Source organism: Vanessa cardui, chromosome 13 (assembly GCF_905220365.1).
Source record: "Vanessa cardui chromosome 13, ilVanCard2.1, whole genome shotgun sequence".
Taxonomy (NCBI): Eukaryota; Metazoa; Arthropoda; class Insecta; order Lepidoptera; family Nymphalidae; genus Vanessa; species Vanessa cardui.
This window is the reverse complement of record NC_061135.1, coordinates 9,112,200-9,136,030: the sequence shown is the minus strand read 5'-3', so window position 1 is coordinate 9,136,030 and position 23,831 is coordinate 9,112,200.

Sequence of the window (23,831 nt, the reverse complement as noted above, 5' to 3'; positions counted from 1 at the left end):
CGGCCTTTGGAACAGTGGTGCAAAAAGCTTCATTAAAAGTATAACAAATCGCCTTATTGCCTCCATTGGTGACAGTAGGGCTGTTTCGTTTTTTGCCCAGAGGATCGGAATTGCGATTCCACGAGAAAATGCTGTTAGCATTCTTGACACACAGTAAAGATTTATACACCTTTTTAAATTCATATTTGTATATTTTTATGTACATGATTTGAATAACTCTTATGTAACTAAACTAACTTTGTCGACCTCCGTGGATGAGTAGCATGTACGCCAGTTTTTACGCCACTCCGAGGTGCCGGGAACGATTCCCAGCCGAGTCGATGCAAAAAAAATTTCATTACTTTTATATGTTGTCTTGGATCTAAGTGCTTGTGTTAACATCGTTTCTTCTGATTTTTCATAACACAAGTGCTTTATCTACTTACATTGGGATCAGAGTAATGATGTTGTTCAATATTAATTATATATTTATTTATAAATATTATTGCAGTAATATGAAAAAAAACGCTGTAAGTAACGCGCCAAATAACGAAGAGCACAGTTGTATTGTTTTTCCTAACGTAGCTATAAATATCGTTGTCTACTTTTAACCAACACATAAGAGTCCTAAATGAAAATGCATTTATCTTTCATTCTTTATCTTTTTTTAACGCCATTTGCAGCAGAGAGAAATATCTAAACATTAGGTTGAGATAATCTGAAGCAGCTTTATGTATTTCATTTTTTACCTTCATAATATTGTTCTGTTAAATGTATTTTATAAATTTTTATGGGAAGTTTTTCTTTATGTAATTGATTTATACATTACCTTTTTGTATGATGTAGTTCGAACTTCCAAATAAGTTATATGATAATAATTGGTAGTAACCCTTCACCTGGGCTTGCACGACTTATTAAGTAAAATATAAACGTAAAATTTACAAAACGCTAGAAAAATTTAATGTTGACAAAATATAAAATGTATCATTTTAATGTTTTTGTTTTTTGTTGTATCTCATATGAATATAGGCGTAATTTTCATGTTATTTTGTGATAGAACGAAGTTATTTTATACCGCTGTACAGTAAAGTGAAATGGCAAATCGTCCACTATTTCTATCTGTTTATACCGGCTAATCTCTGGAATGGCTAAACGAATTATGAGAGAGCTATTACTAACAGATAGATGATATAATAAGGAGTAATTTAGTTTACTTTTATTTTAGAATTATAAATAAAACTATAAAAAAGACATGCTGTAGTATCTAAATACTGAACAATACCGCGCGCAGCCCTCACCCAATATCACAAAAGCTGCCTAGAAAAATCAATAAGTTATAGTAAAATCTGTGAACCCAATAATAACGTTTTTGTTAAATACAAACGCAGACGAAGACGTGGGAACAGCTAGTATCGAATAAAAGTAGACAGGGAAAAGATTACTGCTATTTTAAAAATCACGCTTAGAGAATTTATAAGAGTTATGATAATTTTTGGGCATCTTTAATTTTATGCTAAAGCTTAAAATATTAGGCCTATTTTATTTTTATTCGCATCGCTAATTAATCAAGTAATCCCATTTCTCAAATAACACTTTAAAATTAAATATAAAAATAAAGGATTATGAAAATGAAGTTATTAGCGCTTTGTGATATGTAGAAGTATTCAATTATTACTCGCAAAGCTAGTTCCAAAGATTTTTCGTATTCGTATTTTTGTTTACATAGAAAGATATCTTTTAGAGTTATCGGGTCCCTCGGGGTAATTTCTGTACCCACTAAAACCCTGCGCTGTCTTCGATATGGATCAAAGTGCCCAACAAATCGTTCTCAGATACGTGGAAGTAGCATCGCACGTGCCATTTTCCTCTCGTGATTCGAGGGAGCTTGCAACAGTAGAAAGAGTACTCTTTTATATCGTATCGCTTCTAATTGTACCCGGCAGCTTAAGGCCGTTCTGGTTGGTATCCTATTCAGTACCACCCAAAACCAGAGATGACCATACACTCAAAAATATCTTAGTTTGCCTCAGTTTTCCTTAGTTTTATAAGCAATCCACTAAATGAATCAAAAAGCAATCGGTCCAGTTTTAATGAAGTAAAAATAATATGTCTTAAGAAAATATTTCAAATTAATGTTTACGTAAATCTGCACTGATCATAAAAAATCAAAATAATTTTCTTTGATCTATCCATCTTAAATCCATCGAGGTATAAAATGGAAATTTACTAGAAACATAAAAATTTGTTCTAAAAATACTAAAAATAAAGTTGAGACTATATTTTTATACACCAGTAATAAAATAGGCTTTAGGCATGTTACTATTAACGATCCGTTCTGGTCTCGCATGGTGTAACACTAGGATATACCGATGACTTTTTTTATTTACAAGGCTGAAAATATGAACAAAAGACCAGTGTTGAACAAAATTTTATATCAACTACTAAATTAGTATTATGGACCCATAAAATTATAAAGACCGTTTTTATTATAAAACTACTTATATTAAAAACTGTCGAAAAACTTTGAATGAAGAATTAAATTTACAGTAGAACATATTATAAAATTGCTATACCTTACAATCCTTTAAGTAAGGTTAAGTCAGTGATTAAATTTAATTGTTAATTAAATAGTTAATGAACCGACGCGAATAACCGACGGCACTTCTACGTGTATTGATAATGTGTTCTGTGACTGTGAAATATATGAAGTATCAATAATAAATAATTTAACTTCTGACCATTGTGGTCAGAAGTTTTCATTAAAACACAAAGAAATAAATCATTTAAAAAAAATAACATACAGGCCAATAACGGCTAACAAATTACATTGTTTTAAAGATATTGTGGCGTATAAATTGTCTAATCTAGATCTTACGACACAGGATCCAAATGAGCTTTATAATTCATTTTTTGAAGTAATACTAAAAGAATTTAACAATATATTTAAAATGAAATCATGTTATAGTAACACAAAATTAAAGTTTAATGACTGGGCTACTGTTGGTATTTATAAAAGTAGAAATAAATTATACGACTTATATGATATGAGGCGGTGGAATCGAAGCGTAGCCTTTTTAGAATACGTCATTAAATATTCCAAAATTTTTAAAACAGTATGCTAAGTCCTTATTTTTAAAGAAAAAAATCCTGAATTCTGATAATAGAATTAAAGCCACATGGGATGTTATTAGTAGTGTTAGTGGAAAACCCAAAAAGGAAATGATACCAATAGAATTGAACACAGGTAGTAGATACACGAGTTCTGAATTAGAGGTTGCTAATTTATTTGAATCATTTTTTGATAAAGTACCCCATAAAATAACATTTCATTTAAAATCATCTACATCGAATGCAGCTAGGTTATTAAATAATAGTGTTTCTAAATGCGTTATTGATTTTTCATTTGAAACGGTTTCTGCAATAGATGTCATAAAAGTATTTAAAACTGTAAATATTAAAAAAACTAACGACATATGGGGCATTTCGGTAAATTTTTTTAATAACATCATATACGATATTGCTCCGTATATAGCAGTAATTTCTAACAAGAGTTTGGACACGGGTTCATTTCCTAACTTGTTAAAATGTAGTAAAGTTTTACCACTTTTTAAAACTGGAAACAGAAGCGATCCCGGTAATTACAGGCCTATTTCAATACTCCCATCCTTAAGTAAAATTTTCGAAAAAATTATTTTAAATCAACTTCTCGTCCATTTCGGTACAAATGCTATTTTTCATGGTGAGCAATTCGGTTTTAGAAGAGGTCGCTCGACAACTGATGCGGGAATTGCGCTTCTAAAACATATTTACGATGCTTGGGAGAAATCACAGAACGCTATTGGAGTATTCTGTGATTTATCTAAAGCATTCGATTGTGTAGAACACGAAACGCTTCTTTATAAGCTCAAATATTACGGTGTTAAAGGTAAAGCTCTTGATCTCATCGCTTCATATTTAAGTCAAAGAATCCAGCAAGTTTTCATTAATGGAATAAAGTCTTCTGGATCTACGTTAAAAATGGGAGTTCCACAAGGTTCAATTTTGGGTCCCTTTCTATTCCTAGTATATATAAATAACCTTCCTTTCTATGTTAAGGGTATTTGTGATATAGTGTTGTTTGCTGACGATACTTCGCTGATTTTTAAGGTTGACAGGAAAAAAAATGACTATGACGATGTGAACGGTGCATTATCACAGATACACAATTGGTTTACGGTAAATAATTTAGTTTTGAATGCTCAAAAAACAAAATGTGTAGTTTTTACCCTACCTAATGTTAGCAAGCAAAATTATAATATATCTTTAAATGGTGACCGTCTTGAAGTAGCTGATACTACGGTCTTTTTAGGAATAGAATTGGATTCCAGACTTCAGTGGACTTCTCATTTATCATCCCTAACAGGAAGACTCAGCTCCGCAACATACGCGGTTAGAAAAGTTAGACAACTAACTGATATTGATACCGCTCGTTTAGTTTATTTTGGTTATTTTCACAGTATTATGTCATATGGCATATTACTTTGGGGTAACGCTGCAGATATTGAATCTGTCTTTATTTTACAAAAGAGGGCAATTCGGTTTATTTATAATCTTGGAGCTAGAGACTCTCTTCGGGATGTTTTTAACAGAGTAGGAATACTTACTGTTGCGTCGCAATATATTTACAACAATATCATGTATATTCACAGTAACATTGATCACTTTGATAAAATCAGTGATAATCATTGTATATGCACTAGAAGTAAGGATAAACTTATAACGCCAAGTTTCCGACTCCGCAAAGTCAATAGATCCTTCTTGGGGCAAGGTATCCGTTTCTATAATAAAATTCCGCAGAAATTTTTAACTTTGCCGTTTAGTAAATTCAAATCGTTTGTTAAAAATACATTGGTAGAAAAAGCATACTATTCGATACAAGATTTTGTAGATGATAAAAAAGCGTGGAGTTAATACCTGTTGACTTCCAAGCAGGATACATTAATTGAAATCATTGTATTTAATTAACATGACGTTGTATTTTTTAAATGTTAAAAAAGAGTAACTACTGAGTTTCTTGCCGGTTCTTCTCGGTAGAATCTACTTTCCGAACCGGTGGTAGCTTCACTTAATTGTAAAATGACGATTCAAAAGTGCTTATAAAAGCCTACTTGAATAAAGTTTATTTTGATTTGATTTGATTTGATTGTAAAAACTAAGGACCTCCACTACACTAAATACAATAGCGGCTGGTTATAATTTTTCAACAGTTTATAATCTGGTTAGATTGTGTGAATTGTGCAAGCCCGTCTGGGTAGGTACCACCCACTCATCAGTTATTCTATCGCCAAATAACAGTATTTTTGTGTTCCGGTTTAAAGGGTGAGTGAGCCAGTGTAACTACAGTTCCTAAGGTTGGTGGCAAATGTGCCACCAACCGTAGGAACTGTAGTCAATCGTCATCATTCCGTACATCGTCAATGGACGATGTAAGGAATAGTTAGTAATTCTTGATGGTGACCACTTACCATCAGGTGGGCCATATACTCGTCTGCCAACCTATACCATAAAAAATACACCTTGCAATTACTATCCGGCAGCGTTTACAATTTATATTGCATTAAAGGTCAACATCGTAGCTCCCAAATAGTTATGAACGGTGGTTACGTCACTATTAAATAGATTGTTTGTGTATCATCTGTATAAATAAATAAATTATAAATAGATGTTATAAAAATATATGTTAACTAATTATGTATAAGTTACCATTGTCTCGTAAATACGTTAATGTTTTTTAACGACGTGTTTAAAATGATTGATAATAGAAAACCTACGCGCCTTTATTACAAACACCCACAAAGTGGCCTTCCTTTTGTATCATTATTGAAATTAAGGCAGTTTTAGCTAAATCATGCTTAAAATTGTAATAAGAACCCAACAATGATACATTTACTAAAACAAACGCTGTTTTAATATTTCATGCAATTATTTCTGAGAATTTAATTTTGGAATTCAATAAAATAGCCTATATTTTATTTCACATCACCAACTTACTAAGATTTCACATTACATCATGCCTCTTCGTAGACGACTATTTCTTAAGATTGGCCTCTGATTATAGAATCGTTTTTATTACTATTATTGTAAAAGAAATGTCTTATACATAAAGATTAAATAACAACATAAATATATTACACGACGATGGAATATTGAGGTCGATCAACCGTTCGTAAATATTATGGACAAGCAGATGGACAATTCGAAGCGATGTTGATTTGTTCCAAAGTGTCCATCTGTCACGTTTTGTTAACATGAAGAACTTGTGTCCTCGGCATTCTCGAACAAATACTGAACTTGTTTGTAGGAACGGAATCTGTCTTTAGTAATTTCGAACATTATTTATTACATTGGATCAACTAGTTGAGGTATTTGGGTCCAAACAACTTAGCCAATACTATTTTATTGGCATATTGGGTTTGTATTTGTAAAAGCATCACCATTTGCATTGTTAACTATAAAAGTTTATTAATTTGCCTAGCCTAAATTTTAAATAATAGAAGCGAGACAAAACAGACTATATTTTTTATCTGAGAATATAAATCGATTCTCACGAAAAATCCATATATTATTTAAGGTTTATTTTTTTCTTATAATATGCTTAGCTATTTATTATTTTTTATGCTTTGATATGATTATTTTATTACAAAAGTATATTTCTATTTTACGGGAAAAATGATTTATTTTTTCGGTGTCAGCGAAATTATCTTGAGATATGCCGATAGACAGGTGGAAAGATTCTGAGAAAGGATCTCGTAATATTATACGAGTACAGAGGCCTTTACTAGATATTAACTTAAATAAAACACGTCCCATACATATTTCTCACGAGCAATTTTGTGTTTATGATAATCTTGTACATTTCAGATACAGTATTCAAATTTGCTTTGAAAATATTTCTGAACTAGTGTAAGAAAAACACAAAATATTTTAAAATATAACTATGAACATCTAGCAATATTTCATATCGGTTCCTTCCAACTTGTAGTAACTTCGAGAATTTCGAGAATAAGTGAAAGATAGTTATGACACAAATATGAGTTTCGGTTTCGACTACGAAGAAGCCCTGAAATAAAATTTTAATAACTTTACTGACAAAAACTTAAAAGAGATATACTATATAACATACATAACATTAAGCCTGTAAATTTCCCACTGCTGGGCTATGGTCTTCTTTCCCTTTGAGGAGAAGATTTGGAGCGTATACCATCACCCTGCTCCAATTCGTTTTGGTGGATAATCCTATGGCAGAATTTCGATGAAATTATTCACATGCAAGTTTCCTCACGATGTTTTCCTTCATGAAAATTCAGTGGTACTTGCGTTCTTACCACTGGGCTACCTCGGCATATCGTGATATGATAACTTATAAAACTAACTAACAAACCGGTGTCATAATTTCAATAACCAAAGACCTAACTAGTTTTGTGTACATCGGGACGTATGTTTGTTTGTATTTGAAAAGTTAATTGCTTGTCCGCAATAAGCGAAAATACTGTGTAGCGGCTTACGCAGGCTGTCTAGTTGATACAAATGAATAATAAAATAGTTTATTGCGGTATGCTATGGTTTTTTCTTTTATAAAGCCAAGAGATTTTATTTTAGAATCATAATTTCTGATATAGATTTTTTATAGAAGATTTGATCGAGAAGAAAAGTAAATTGTGGAACTTAATTTAGCTCATTTATTTTTGATTTTAAAAGTATTAACTAATTTATTTATTGCTAACCAGCGACAATACTTCAACCATATTTAATTGTTGTCTTTGATATAAAAAAGAAAACGTAAAAAAATTATCTTAAATTATGTGGGTTACATTTTTTTAGTGTGTGTGTGTGTGTGTGTATTTGGATTCTGTCGAAATAGTCTTGACACTTGTTTTAATTTAACTATTATAAAAAAAATAATCTTGTGGAATACAACATATTTTCATAAAAAAATATAATATATATTTTAACTATAAACCTGAATGATAAGGTAATATTAAGCGATAAAAGATAATTACTTTTATAGCCGAAACGCAATTGTAAATTGACAAAGTGCCATGTAATTCCCAAGTTGAAGATTTCATAAAACAATCAAAATAAATTAGGGTTAGACTTGGGCTATATACGTTTTCTTATTGATTTAAGGGGTCAGCATTAGTAATTCGCATCCCGAATTTGATGATAGTAGGGGTTACGTGTAACGGATCGATATTCTACATTATAATTAACCTTTAATCATTATTTTTATGTTTATTAGCTTTTTTCTGTATTATATTTTAACAAATACTATATTAATTTATAGTAAAAAAAACGTGTAAAAGTTTAATTTAATTTTGTAGTGAAGCGATTCTTTTGTAAAGAAAATAATAATCACCCAGAAGATTTTACGAACATGATAATAGAATACAATATAACATAAAATATAAAAAAGATCCATTTATCGCATTATTAAATTTAGTCAAGTATATATACAGATGAATGGTTCTTATAAATTTCTAAAATATACCTATTGTTGTTTCTATTTTTCACCCAAAATTAACAGCTGTGAGGGGCACAGGAGTGGCGAAGCCACTCCGGCAACAATAATAGTAGATAGTTATAGTAGCTAAGGATAGGTTAGGTTAGGTTAGATTTTATGACCAAACGCTGAGCCGGAAATCACATTGTATACCAATAATTGGAATTTCATATCTCTCCCCTTCCAAAATTTAACTAACAGTACGAATTTTGATGATTATAGTATTGAAATTTAAAAATTGAAAAAAAAGGGGGTAGTGTTGGTGTAGGTACTACACCACCCCCCCGTATCCCCCACCACTTCCCCAACCTTAAATTCGGGATGCGAATTTCTAATGCAATCCCGATTTAAGTACACAGAAATAATTCTTATTATCGTATGTATTTTGTTTATTATTTACGCTATATGTATCCTTGTAGAATGAGAATAATGTAAATAATAGTTTGGTTGCCCAATGTAGTTTTGGTTGATATAAGGAATCAAAATAATTGGTTATTTTTTGAATTTTATAAAATTAAAAAAAAAAACAATAAATAAATACATTTCAATGTTTCAATGACAGAATTTCAATGTTGTTTACACCTACAAAGATGTATCACCTCGAATGTCACCCATATCAAATATTATTTTTAAGTGCTTAGTGATAAGTGGATGGTGTAACTTTTACAATAAATAAATAAGAATATCGTACAATATATAATGCAGTAGAGATGGGAATTATGGCATAGCAGTGAGTCATGCCGGTTTCCGTCACGGCAAACGGGTTGTTCTAAGGCACAAATACTCGTAGATGTTTCGTATCAAAGTTCTTTGAATTGCTTAATTCCAGTTTGTGGGATAAGTTGGTGGCGTATAGCGGTTTTAGTCGTTTAAGTTTGTTGCAGTATCAGTGTCTGTGGGAGAAGCTGTAAAGCTATACGAACTAACTCGTAACTCACCGCAGACCGCAGTCGTGAAATGTCGGATTGTGATATTGAGCAAGAGTGGTATTGACACTTACAATATAAAAAAAAAGAATATGTGCATGTAAACTTATTATTGTACGACGGTATTCAACATTCCACAAATAAAATACAATTTGAACATAGAATAACACTGCTAACCTCTATCAATTTGTGTCTGTGTGTGTGTGTATGTGTGTGCGTGCGTGTGGATCTGTACATCGACGTGGGCGTATTCGTGAGCGTGATTGTGAACTTATATCAAATATCCAATAATATAGAGGATTGAATAATTTAATCGTAAAGTAGGCCGAACGTACTCAAAACTGTTATAAAAGTAAGCTTTTTTAACGAATTAATTAAATAAAAATTATTATTATTTTATGAACCCTTTTAAAATAATGTTGTACACTTCTTCGTAATGTGCACTCAATATAAACCAGATAACAAAAATCATTATAAACTTTTATATTAAAAACATACATTTCAAAATTCACAAATTGAAGAACGCCATAGGAGAAGAATTACATAAAAAAGGCCGATTTTTTTTTATTAAAGTCGAATATCGCATCGTGAATTATACTTCAGATTATTTTAATTGCAAATTTGGGTGACATATTTGGATTTTTTCCAAAGATATTAACATTATAACAAAACTTTTCTTCGTTAAAAATATATCTTTTCGCGGAGACATTTTAATGTCGAGTAAATCTTCAACCGAAATACCTAATGACAGTGAAAGCCTCTCTTCTTACGACGAAGATAATGTCACTTTTACTAAGTTGATCGCAAATTGCGTAAAAATGTTTCGTCGATTAGAAGAACCAGCTCCAAGAAGTATTACAACTTAATTTAATATACAATTGTATTCAAGAGTTTTTGTAACGTGAAATTTGAAGTCTTCGAAATATGAATAGGTAAAAGTTTAAAGTATTTTATAGTTTTTTATTATATCAGAATTATTTATACGATTTGACATAATTCGCTGAAAGTAAATTGTAAAATGGTTACTGTACAAATCTTTAATGCAACGTCAAAAGAGGGGCAAGAATGTTGGCATAATTTCTTTTTTGATACTCAATTCCGATTCACTGGACGAAAAAGCTGCCCCTCTGACATCAATGACGAAAGACATGATGAGAATGAAAAATCAAAGTGTTTGTTAATTAGGTTTTTAGAACATATACACAATAAAAAATATAATTTCTAACTATGAAATAAATTCATCACATATTAAATCAATTCAATCAATCACTAACCTTATATAAGGTTATAGCTAAACCATATTTACATAAACGTCGCACAACTTACCTTCTTAAGTTTTAATTGCTAAAAAACTTAGGTGCTGTTCCATACTAGAATCAATCTTTGATCTAATTTCCATTCAATATCCGTTCAGTCGTTCTAACGTGATTGAGCATCAAACACCCAATTACCTAAACTTTTTCATTTATAATATCATTAGCAAGATTTTGAATGTCTTATAAATTCTAAAAATACACTTTAAGAAATTCCATGTAAAACAAGGTAAGAAGAAGCATAATTGAATAAAAATTGTCTCCGTAGCTATTATATTACTATTAAGCATGAATTCATAATTTTAAAGACGTCCCGTACAAAGCCTAGACCAATTATTATGCAAATTTTATAGGACATGATTATAAAACAAATTATAATAAAAACCGTATAATAATACGATTAACAATAAGCACTGATTTATACGTGTAAACAATCGCTGTTTGAAATTCATTACTTTGAGATTAAATCTCGGATTACAGATAGTAGTTTACAAACAGTCTTTAGCGTGCATTAAGTAAATAATACTTGAATCTGTACATTAAACAGTTGAGCAAAGTGCATTGCGGCTTCCATGAGAGCATAATTGTGGAAGAAGAGTTCGCCGACACGATCGTTTGTGTTTGCGTCATTGTCTTGTTCTATTTTGTTTGTTTTGTTCACTATGTCATTATTAGTGTATACTTTTTCTCGTAATGGATGACGATGAATATATACCTATTAAATCCCACTTTCATTGGTATCTTTAAGGTACCATAGGTCTAAAAAAACCCTCATAAGATCACTATCTTATTCTTCTGCCTGTCCATCATGACTCTTTTTTTCAAGAATGCAAAGGTATGAATCAAAAGTTGGAATTTATACAACACACTAAGCTCTAAGGTCCCTTAGAGCTCTAATAAAATTAAACCTAAATCTAAGTCTTATTTCCAATACATCTGTTTCAAGATCAGGTTATCAAATCGTATAATACACTTCAGTTACAGCCGTCTTTATCTTAATCTATCATTATTCTGGAGTAGTACGGAGCTCCCAGTGCGTAATTCTGATCCGCACTTGCAAGAACAAAAAATAATAATAATTTATGTCAATTTTAGAACTAAAAATCCTGTTCACATAATACCTAGACAACTTATAATTTCTCAGTATAATAATTATTTTATGTTATAAATATACTTATATTTTTTTGATTCGTGAAAGTATTAATCGATTTTATTGGTATAATATGTATTTCACACGTGCTGTATAATGATAACAGTAATTTAATTCAGCCTTTTAATTATAATACCTCGTGATGTTTGATTAAATTATTTACATTTATAATTGAAGAATACTATTTATTTTTACAAAAAGTTAAAATTATAATTGTTGCCACATATTAGTAAGTAAAAATGCTTCTTATTAAGGTTTAAAGGGTGCAGCTTTAAATTTAGCTGCAAGTGGAAGGGTAGGTCAGGAGGAGGGGGAGGTGCTTTTCTGGAAAACAATACCCGTGCTGGTGATAAATTATAAATTATAAATTAAATTAATTAAATTAAATTAATTAAATATGAGACAACATCACATACTCCTATATCCCAATGTAAGTAGCTGAAGCACTTGTGTTATGGAAATCAGAAGTAACGACGGTACCACAACCACCCAGACCCAAGACAACATAGAAACTCGACTCGGCAGGGAATCGAACCCGGGACCTCAGAGTGGCGTACTCATGAAAACCAGTGTACACACCACTCGACCATGGAGGTCGTCATTCGATAGAGGTCGTAATGCGAGTAGTATTATTGTTATCAGGGATCAAACCTCTAACATTTATATTGGACAAACACAATAAACTTATATTATACTCATTTTTTATCCCCTAAATCGTAGGAATAACTTTACAACTCTACCTGCACTCTATTTTTACGCCCATGTGTATCAATTATCTGTTTTAATTATTAAAATTATTTTCACATATCACTTTATGACATTTCACGATCGTATTCTAGGGTAAGTTTCGAGCTTTTAATTACAGAATTGCTCTATCAGTTTAATAACAATGGCATTGAATAATTTCAACGCGGTAGTATCAGTGCCGCAGGCTTTGTCGATAAGTCAGTTTAAGCTGCGAAATTTATTGCTGAGTAACATTTATATATATATTTTTTTAATATTTAATTACATTTCTTTAAACGCCTAACAGATGATCATTTGTTAAATACCGTTTTCTCTCTTTTTGTTGTCATTGATTTGGTTCTTCTATTTTACGCCTAAATAAAATAATAACAACAAATATACTATTATATTATACATAGTATATTATATTTATTATTATTAAATTGTACCATATTGATGTAAATAATATTACTCAAAATTATTAACGTATAGAAAGTATATATTTTTTAGTTATTGTCTCACAATATTTTTTATAGGTTTTTCTAAATTCTATCATTTATTGAATTAACGTCGTTGAAAACTCAGCCATTTTATCTGTTTGTTCCTGTTTATCGATATATTTTGTACGATCAATATGATTTTTACGACGTCTGAAAGTACATTACAAAAAAAAAAAACATTTTGTTTTTTTCTCAATCAGTCCAAAAAATATATTATTTCATTTTTTTCCGGGTCTAGAGAAATAAGAGTATTAATTATATTTTGATATCAGCTTCATTTTTTAATGACGTACATTACACATACTTGGGATCAATGAGCACTTAATTAAAATCTTCTTTTCAAATAACGGTATACATTCGGTATAGTTTATTACGCAACTGCGTTTACAAAGTTTGGAAGCCACTCGGAATGGTAGATCACACATAATCTATTGTATATTGATGGTACGAAGACGTTTGATGTCACAGGCATTTTCTCTATCAGAAGCATTTTCTTGACGACAACAATAAATATCTTCTCAAATTTTATGCATAATATGATAAACAATATATATTACAAAGCAACGTAAAACTATATAATTATCCCTACGTTGAATTAGTAAAATACATTTGTTTTGGACTGCGTTTTTTCCTGTCCTATATATCCTTTGTAAATTGGAATTAGAATATTTTATGCCGAGAGAAGTTATTTCAGAGCAGATATGAGCTTTATTCGACTGCGAGGGAGACTTTAAAGTGGACACAGGTGCACCCTAGTAGTAATCGTAGTCTAATAGAAAGGAAGCTGACAAATCCGTAAGTCTGCGCAATCAAAAAATATGACCATTTATGGCGCTTATTACATTCGAGGGAATCAAAACCGAGGAAAACGGTGAAAAAAGGGTACAACCTACAATCATGAAATTTGACAATGAGCTATATTTTGATGGATAAATATGTAGCGAATAATAGCGTAAATTTCTTGTAACATTATATGTGTATCGTTCAATATTTTGTAGTAGTATCCATCCTGACTTGGTACGAGTAAAAACAATCTTTATTAACATAAGAATTAACAACATTAAATGCTTAAATATATATATATACAAATATGAACTAAAACTAGTTACTGTATAAATCTTGACCGCGTGGAATGGTGGCAAGAATGCTAGCAGCATTTCCCCGTTGAATCGCAATTCCGATCCTCTGGGCAAAAAACGAACCAGCCCTCCTGTCACCAGTGGAGGCAATGAGGCGAGGTGTTATACTTTTGATGAAGCTTTTTGCACCACTACTCCAAGGGCCAAGTGTTTCGACAGCACGTAATAATAAATGAACCTGTATACGTGTATATTTCAAAAGTAGTATGGAGCACTTTGTGCCCTATTTTTTAAATATTTCTTGAGACTATGCTAGAACAATGACGCCAGTTTAATAAAGGTTCAGAGTAAATTCAGGGAATGAAACATCAAATTACACTCTAGATTTTTAATAGATCTGGAATTTGAACCCTGGACCTCGTGCAGTAACATCCAAAACTAGCCGGAAACATTAAATATATAATATTCGCAAAATTTAATTTTCGTTCAAAATATAGGTATATTATGCTATATCTTTGGATTCGAACAAAGGTCTATTGTGATGAAAATTCAAAGGAGTAATATTGCATTCTAATAGTTGGTTATTCAATGTATGGTATAATCCATTTGTTCTAGAGTTCAATTCCGTGCCCAATTTATATTCTCAAAGGGTAACTACGAGAAACTCTGTCACAGAGAAGATAATTCCAATATCTCCTATTCACAAACTTTATCTTTGAATGAATTCTAAGGTGAAGTTATCGAATGACGGCCTGGATGGGCTTCAATGTCTTTTCCGGTCTAAAGTTTTAAGCTGCACTAACCTCTAGTTTCAGACGCAGGTGGCGCGATAGGTGCTTGCTACATCATCGACCGAATAAATAAATAAAATTTTAACAAAAAGAAAAACCGACTTCAAACAAAAAACTATTTTAAAACAAATGAATATGCACGAAAAAGTAATAAAAATAATTGCGTATTCAACATATTTTTTAGAGTCTTCCTGAGTTAAATGAAATGAAAAATATTAGACTACTTAAAAGTCGATTAACGATTATATCATGTAGTTATAATTATTGGTATATTTGGAGCCGGTGTCAACCATGGTGCCCTTGCCCCAACAATCAAAAGAAAGAAGCGATACGAGCCCCTTGATTGATCCAGTATATTATTGTGTAAAAGGTAATTTGTAAAAAACATATTTGTTAAAGTATTCTCGTATTGTTTTTTGATAGATATACTGTAGGGTTTTATTGGCTGACACCGACTCCAAATATAACAATAATTATAACTACATGATATAATCGTTAATCGACTTTTAAGTAGTCTAATATTTTTCATTTCATTTAACTCAGGAAGACTCTAAAAAATATGTTGAATACGCAATTATTTTTATTACTTTTTCGTGCATATTCATTTGTTTTAAAATAGTTTTTTGTTTGAAGTCGGTTTTTCTTTTTGTTAAAATTTTATTTATTTTTTGATTTTAAGTGAAGCTGATGTTGACTAACTATTTTTTTTTTAATATGGATAGATTAAGCGTTCCGTTTATATGAGTCAGAAACTACTTCGAGGACAATTTCAAAGGAAACTTGCGAATAAAGTAAAAATAGACTTTCGAAAATGCGGATTTAATACGTCACGCGGCGTAAACTACAAGGATCCCTCGAAAGAGCTGTAATCGAACTCAGCAAAAAAAACTTTGAAAAAGACCAACTATATTTCGTACATCATATGACATCACATCACATACACAAAATTTGATTAAAGATAGTAAGAAATTCTGCCCCATATCGCACCCTAACTGCGAGCCGTATAGGAGTTCCATCACTACATAGTATAAAACAAAGTCGCTTTCTCTGTCCCTATATCTTTAAATCTACGCAACGGATTTTGATGCGGTTTTTTTTAAAAGATAGTGTGATTCAAGGGGAAGGTTTGTGTATATAATACATGAACAATATAGTAAAGAAACACTGATAATTTTAGAAGTTTGCGATGTGATGTCGTATATAAACAAATTCTGTAATATATTTAGTATCAGTATTGCACCCGTGCGAAGCCGGGGTGGGTAGCTAGTTGATTATAATATTCGACTATGATAATTACATAAACATAACCACATTACGGAAGGTGACTCAAATATCCAAATAACCTATAAATAAAAGATTCGACCGAGTATCGCTAACGTGCTCCTCAGAATTGTTCCTTTCCCTTCCGTTCCGTTACTTTGTCATGGATCCTGTGCTCAGAACCTTACCAAACTTTCACCAAATTACCCTTGAAGTATATATTTTATAATAGAAAAAGAATTATCAAAATTGGTTAACGTGATTTTCAGTTATTCACCTATTTGTCGCGCATATACATAATGCAAATTTAAGACTTATGTCGTTTTCACATGGATACCATCATCGGAAAAAAAAAATAAAAAAAATGGGACCCCACGGGAAGCACTACCTTTCAAACAAAAAAAAAATTATCAAAATCGGTCCACCCAGTGAAAAGTTATGAGGTAACAAACATAAAAAAAAAAAAAAAAAAAAAAAAAAAAAAAAAAAAAAAAATACAGATGAATTGATAACCTCCTCCTTTTGGAAGTCGGTTGAAAAGATCATTTAAAATTAAGCGAATTTTTTTAACCTAACTTTAATCATCACTGCTGGAGGCCTAGAAAAAAAAATACAAATCTTTTTTTAACAGTATTTACTGGGAATGTATGAATCATTTCGGCGAACCTGTATACGAGTATATTTCATTTTTTCAATAAGAAAGAAATGTACTTACAAAAAAAATATACTAAATGCGCTATCCAGTCCTAAACGATTTGTGAGCAATATCGTAGTCGGAATGTGAGTCTACTTATTTTCCCTCCAGTGGGCTTTGCTTCTTATGTTTTAATTATTATTTTCCATATTAAGAGTATGTAGAATTTATGGATATACAAATTTCAATTGTTTAATTTCATTTTAAAATATTTAATTTAAATTAGAAAACGATTAATTTATAATGTTTGTCAATAAACGCAAAAAAAACCGCTTACTGTAGAATATTTTTCAAAATATAACTTTAAAAAATATTAATTTTCCCCGTACTATGTCCTTGCAAACTTACAAAGTAGAAACTTATGTAGTGAATCGGGGAAGTTTCAAAGAATTTCTAAGACTTTTTTCTTTGACGACCTCACAAACTAGTAAAGATCTCTGGATACTAAAATTAATTGAACTTGAAAAGTTAATCTTAGTTCTAGCTAGCTTGTTTAAGCTTAATATTCTGAAGTTTTTAAAAATAAATCTAATTTCCTGCCATAAAAATTATATTCTGCTGAAAAGTATTTTAAATTAAGAAATATATCCTTAAAAATATTGGGTATATGTAATAACTTTTATATTAATGCTATCAGAAAAATAAATTAAGATTTACCTACTGAGTGTTCATCAATGCCATTAGTAATTGGTTTCTTAAGAAATATGAACTATTGTTTACATCGTTAAGGCGCCAACCTTAAGAATAAATATGTTATCTATTATTTAAAACAAAATCCGAAATTTTTCACTCTTAGAGGTAGTATTTATTTCGAATTTAAATAGGACTATACGAAACGTATACCACATTTTCTTTGGCTCTATTCAACTACAAACAAAAAACAAACACAAACAAAAAAAATTGTCTTCGAAATCAATTCAAACATACAAAAAAATATAACAAAATTTAGAACCTTAGTCGTATTCGAAATAAAACCTTCTTAGTAGTTATTAGTTGCGGGTAAACATAAATCTTGAGCAAAAAAAAAAAAACAATTCATCCTGTTTTATCATTAAGAGAATTGCCAAGTATCGATAGAAGTGTACAAAACGACCACGGATGTGATTATAATTAAGCGAAGTTCAGCCTAATGAGCCCTTTAGAAGAGAAAATGTCCACTTCCAAATACTTCCTGCTAATTAAGAAGTGATCTGCTCAAAGCGAGCTTTGCTCGTTTACGTCAGGGACAAATTTCAATCGTTGAGCAAACCTTTAATTGAAGCACGTAAAAGTAAAGTAATTAAGGATTATAAAATAAACTCTTTGTCATTTATCCTGACAGAGTCTTTTTTATAGCAAAAAAACATCAAAGAACTTTAAAATAATGTAATATCTTTAAAATATACGTAATACTTTATTCATTATTGTTTCCAATTAAAATCTATTTTGACTCAGAAAAGACAATTCTTCAAAAAAGTCCAGCAGCGGGTTTAATTGATTTATTGCAGACTATTCTACTAATTTACGAGCTAACAGGGATTCTCATAAGCTAGCATAAAACTCAAGTATGTTGCTCAAATCCGACATAATTATTTAAAGCTTAAGTTCAATCGAGGGCTTATTCGAAATTTTGTAATCTATTTTCCACAATTTTTTTATGGTTGCGTACAATATGCTTGTTACAAACGGTACCACTTAAAAATATGTTTAATGATAATGAATCTTAAGAAGGTTAAGTTTGTCCGTTTTGTATTAATCAATTTTAGAATAGTCATATTCACTTTTATTTTGACTAATACTTAAAACTTATTTCTACAATTCTCAACATTTAAAAGCATCGTAATCATTTAATTTTTTCGACAACTTTGCGCTAAGTGATTTAGAAAAAATTAAATCGAACAATTGATACGAAATGGTTCTCGATCTTATGTTCTCGTGAAATTACAGTCACTTGAAATTCAACTTAAGAGCTAAAAGCAGTTTCTTATTAAACTCACTTATTGAAGCGATAATGAAAATGTCTGCACCCGCCTCCCTGCCACGAGGGTAGCTACAGGCTGTTTATATTTCATTAAACTGAAATTTCAGAGAATCGAGGCTTAAATGATTAATAATAATGTTACTGTAAATAAGTGACACCGATACAATATCCAATAAATAAATAAAAACGTAATATGCAATATATTTATAGAATGAAACATTAATGGAAGTTTTAATGTTATAGTATAAAGTTCAGAGATGGTCTTGTGAATAAATATTATTTGCTGATTATACGGTTTACACTGTCAGAAAATATTGTAAGGCACCTGATGGATGAAACTTTTAAAACATAATGATATAGGTATTTGTAACATAGTACCGACATTGTTCGACTACTATCAAACTTATAAATTTCGTTCAAAAATAAATAACGGTAAGTGATTGAAAGTAAGGTTAAGTAGTACTTATCCACATACTATTATGAGGGTAAGTACTACTTACCAAATATATTTTTTTTATAAGTTTTTTTTTTGAGTAGCACATTAAGTATCTCATTCCCCTTAGACTACTTCTCCAAAAAGATGATTCTCAGTGGCGTTGCTGCCTGTAACAAGACTGTACAGAATTGTGGACCATAGAATAAAACGATCTTCAAATTGATCGATCGATGAAGTTTCCAATTGATAGTATTGTTTTACTTTTCACATTGAAAAAAAAATTTTTTAACGTATAGTTGGTGGACGAGCATATGTACCTGATGGTAAGTGGTCGCCATCACCCATAGACAATGACGCTGTAAGAAATATTAACTATTCCTTCCATCGTCAATGTGCCTTGAGAACTAAGATGTTATGTCCCTTGTGCCTGTAGTTACACTGGCTCACTCACACTTCAAACCGGAACACTGAGTACTGTTATTTAGCGGTAGAAAACTGATGAGTGGGTGGTACCTACCCAGACAGACTTGCACAAAGCCCTACCACCAAATCGAAAACAAACTTTATTCAACTAAACTAAATCAAAGACATAAAAACCAGGAAACTTATTTTACTCTTCCAATTAAATTGCAAACTTCTTTTTGATTAGAATTTAAAATAAACATAATTATAAAGTAGTAGTTTATTTTATTTTCATTTAAGTTATTTTTATGTCGCAGTTTCTGTGACCATTGAAGTTCCGTTATTTTAGAATTCTTATCAGCTCCTTTATTGTACTAAGACAGTCCAGACTGCACGCAATATCATGTCATGTTCCACACACGTCGTTATTACTGCGGTGTATAAGTACCGATTTTTAGTTGGATCATTTTGGTCGTGGATGTTTTGATACCAACAGTTAGGTCATAACTGATCTGACATGAAATATTTCATAGCAGGAACATCAATACATTTGAATTAAACGATAAAAGTGCTAAGAATATATCGACCGCCCAGTTTGAAGAAATTTACAGAGTTGTAGCCATAGCCTGTATGAAATTCTTACGTATATTATGTAATGTTATGTATCTTAAGTCAATAGTTACTTCATCTGTCGATCAGTTGTTATGTAAAAAATTACAAATGTACTAATACATACAATTTTTGTTATACTAATTAGTTTTAGTGTTTTTGTTATTAGTGTATTCGTAGTATAATGTTTTATCAATAATAATTTAAAAATTTAAGGACAAAAACAGTTTGACTATCAAAAACAAAAGTAATGCATGATAACCGAATCTGTCGTTAAAAAGCGATTTCTTTCAGGCTAACTTTGTATGAAGTAAATGGCTTAAATCGTAATTTTATTGACTTCGTGTTATGTGTACGTAAAATAATTGTGACGTCAATAAGAATTTTGTTTTCATTCTGATTTATGATTGATAAATTCTTCCTTTTTATTAAAAGGTTTTATATTACATAAAATGTTTGTTTAGCTAAAGTATTCGAAGCCGAAATAAAATCAGTCCTTATCATACGTAGTTGAAATGTGACATGTTGATTTAGTTTCAGTGACACTACAATTTTATAGTAACCATGACCTAATTTTATATCCAAGATTACATCTAGATGATGAAACTTCTCAACGGTCAACAGCCATGTACAGGTTATTTACGAAAACTGGTATTTTACAAAAAATAATTATTATACAAACAAATATTTTGATCTTTTAAGAAATGTATTTTATTCCTATAACTAAAATAAATGAGGTCTTGAGTTTTGCTTTTATGAAACGTCATCGGTTTTATTTTTTTGCAATTCGCACGTCGGATCCCTTATAACTCAAGTTGGCCAATTCTCTTTCTATTTCACTTATTTTCAAGACTGTGGTCCAAGTTCGGGCTCGAAGCTAGTAATGTACACTTAGGAAAGTGCTTACTCATGTTACCTAGCTATTGTTACAATTTATTTAAGGTTCATAATAAAATAGTTGTAACCTTTTCAGTTCTCAATAACATTTTATTTTTAGTAATTAAACTTAAATTCCTTTGTTTCTTTTATTGAAGACAGACTGATGTTGTGGAAAATAAATGTTGATATTTAGACACATGAAAATCTTAAATCTTTTATACTTTTGGAAATTTGGACCAGTGTTACAAAAAACGTACCTATAACCTTACTATATTTGGGAAGTTTCGATTGAATAACTGGACCTTTATTAACGTTATTGCTAGCATATATTACACTTATTTTTATCGTAAGGAAAAGGCGGAAATACTTCCTGTTCTGGACCTAAGATAAACCTTGGATGACACGGTTTGACCCAGATATTTTTTGTATCATTGATAAAGTAAACAAATTTTATTTACATAAGTAAATTACGTAAAGTCTAAGGTCCAAGTTATCACTTTAAGGTATACATAAACGCAAATGGGACAAAAATTTAACATAATACCCAAACATTTAGGTCGTGTTTTCGCCACAGATTTTACAGCAGCGGCGGCGGCTCTTAACATTGTTTCTCGAATATGGGACGGGCCCAGCGTGTTAACGCATATAGAGTTCCAAACAAAGACTGTCGTCGTTCCCAGGAAACCAACATAAGTCCATCAAGTCTCTTAACATTATCACGACTAATTTCATGAGGTTCGGTAAAAGCAGGAACGTCTTTTCTAGTATATTTAGCCTTAAACAAATCTGCCACTTCACCGGCTGTTACTACACCGTGCCCAACATAACATAATACAGCGTATCACTCCCAAGCATAACAGTATTAATGATCACAGGATCTGCATACTATCAACGTGTCATGTCTATACCGACCCCCGTACTGTTCTCTAGCTTGTAAAAAAAATCTCTTTAGATACATGGTACAAGGCAGTATCGCGGTGATGGAACGGTCCAGTGGCCATCAGTCATACTTCTTAATACAAAACTGAGGTGGGCAGACCTTAAAAACTTACGCTGACCGTTGAAGTTTAGCCAAACTTGGTAATATAATTAACAACAAAAATATAAAACTATAATTAATGATCATAGTTATCCGTCTAATAAATCACTTACTTAAAGGTAACTTTGCTCAAATCATTGAACTTGAAATAAATGTACGATTTGATTTTTATTTTAACCATTTGCTTGAGTAAAAAGAGTCTTCCTTTTGTTTTGTTTAAAACGCGCAACCACTCTTTTATATTCTATTATGCAGTGAATTATTTTTTTTTTATATTTAAAAACAAGTTTTAAATTTTTGATGTTCATGATTTTATTTTAAATGCAACTGGAATTATTGAAATATTCTGTTATCTCTCTAGGCTTAGGCGTAGTCAACACAGACATCACGAAAACTTTATACTTGAAAAACTAGCAAACAAGAAGTACTTAAAACCGAATATTTATCACGTTTTTTTTATATTTATTTGGTAGAGCCCGATATTTCGGACTTCGACATTATCTACGAATGTCTTGTTCACGAGACTGAAGTTAGCAGGTTGACAACATTAGAAGTGTCCATATCGGACTATCTCCTTTCTCGTACGTTTGCTGCGTAAATACTATTGTCTCTTACTTTACGTGTTACATGTTAATTTAAGATCTTATATATCTAACTAGACGTAAATAAATGTGTAGTTTCTGTCGTAAAAAGGGCGAGGTACCAATAATGTCACTAACTTGCATGAGTTTTATTCAACGCAGTTATAAATATGACAAATCTATTTTATAATAAATCAATTTAATCAAATGTCCGTCCTTTTTATTCTAACCAATAAATTTGAATGTCTATTCCATCAAATACCCGATTCGAATAAATGTGTTTCACAGCAAATGCATAAATCAGATATTCGTTCTCATTTCGATACAAGCTTTGACATTTGACGTGCAGTTTAATATTTGAATTTTGTGTAGTGATATTTAAATAAGACAATACTAACTACTATTTACATATATAATAGTGTTGTAATGTTAATTTTATCGAAGACTTTAAAGGTTCGTCGTTACTCTTAAGTTTTTTTTTGCTTCGGCAAAAGCTACCATTTGATAACAACTGAATTTAATCAACTTTAACGATAATTTTATGGACTTAAATTGTTCTTTAATATTAAATAAATAGATAAATGAGCATGTCAAACAAAATTTAAAAAATCTTTATTCAAATACGTTACAAAAGTATGTTTAAATGTTAAAGTATAGAAATTAATGTAAAACTGCTAGTTCTAAAAGTAGATATAGAATGAGTTAATATAGAAGAACCGGCAAGCAACTCAATAGTTACTTTTTTTCTCAGTTTTAATAAAAAATTATGCCGACAATGAAGTCCTATTAAATCTATATAACATATACTACATAGAAATCAACAAGCACTAAGTCCTCGATTTTTTATCCTTTATATAATATTGTTTTGAGTAATGTTTTAATATGAGCTTTGAACTAATAATTAAAGAAAATATATTTTTTCTCTCTTTATTTGGCGTACCAACAAACTTTACATTTCACAATTAGAC